The sequence below is a fragment of the Sander vitreus genome, chromosome 10 (genome assembly GCF_031162955.1).
Source record: "Sander vitreus isolate 19-12246 chromosome 10, sanVit1, whole genome shotgun sequence".
Lineage (NCBI taxonomy): Eukaryota > Metazoa > Chordata > Actinopteri > Perciformes > Percidae > Sander > Sander vitreus.
Genome location: NC_135864.1, coordinates 8396928 through 8398386, shown reverse-complemented (window position 1 = coordinate 8398386; position 1459 = coordinate 8396928).

The window sequence follows — 1459 nt, the reverse complement described above, 5'->3', positions numbered from 1 at the left end:
TTTGTATCCGGAACTAGGCGTTGCATATTGTACGTACCAAAGAATTTCTAATAAGTAGACCGGCTTTGTATGTACCCTCAAGGAGGTAAGCTTCTCCTCGGACCGCGAACCTCCTATGGCGCCATTTCAATGCTAATAAGCCATCACCTTCCGTTAGCATTCCATTGACTGCCATTCATTTTGGCGCCACTTTGACAGCGAATAACTTTACATCTGAAGCGTTTAAAGACTCTATTTGTCCATTTTTTATTTCTAAAGAAACACGACAATGTATGAAAGGCTCCATTACCTTGTAGCTCACGTTATGGCTCCGTAGCAGACGTTTTTGTAAAAATAGGGTAACGATTGTGTCATAACCACGCGACTTACCGTATAGTACAGGAGAAGCGCGCAGGCAGTTTCGTCTCACATAAGCTGTTTAAGTGTAATTACTAATGTTAACTAGCATTTTAGTTAGCAGTAATTAGCCTGTGCCTATGTTATCTCCTTACATATACCTACGCTCTCTGTCTCTGCAAGATTCGGAATGATTGAGATTTCTCTTAGCACAGCTACCAGAAGACTTACAACTTTCAGACGTGTTGCTCACGTCACATTTACGTCGTCTCTCTCAGTTGGAGGCTGCGCAGTAACGCTCAGCCATCACTGGAAAAGTGCTTCTAATATCCTTCACTGGTCTCCGTCCAGAGCAACGGGATCTGTTGGTCCATTCGTATATACTGTCTATGTATGTACCGGGCGCAAAAAATCACAACTCACACACACAACATTAATCAACTTTTGCATTTTTTAAAACTAGTATTATTGGAAATTGTATGTTGCACAACGTATGCAGACAGCCTACAAATGATTGTATAAGCCTATTTCTATTAACATAGCCTATGTCGATTCCCTTCAGTTATTTACTCATTCATTTATACTTCACCGATCATGGGAGATTGAATACAAGCAATGGAGATCTCTAATTTGTTGGACACCCATGGGAAAGACTTTCCCTAATCTCCAGATAATGTAATAATAACTTATTTATTTCCTTTGTTATACAGCTCAACCTACAAACTAAAATAACATGTTAAACTAATTTGTGTAATCTTTTTGAGTACTAAGCTGTGATGTCTTCTAAAGATCCAGACTCATTTTGATTTTTCAACTTATTTGGCACCTTGTTGTAAAGCTTATATTCTTGCATGAAGTTCCATCAACTTGAAGCGTTGGCCTAAATATATATTTAGATAGTCAAACAGAAATGGACCTCTTTATAAGTGATCAATTGGACTTTACATTTGAATATGAACCATTATATTGCATTTTTTAAGATATTATCTTTATCCCCTACAACATGTTTTTGCATGTAGGGTCACAAATAATATACCCCATATGTAGTGTCACCTCACCTCATTGTTGTTTATTTTACTATTTAAATTTTGCTATTTTATTTTATTCTTGGAGCTGCTGAACT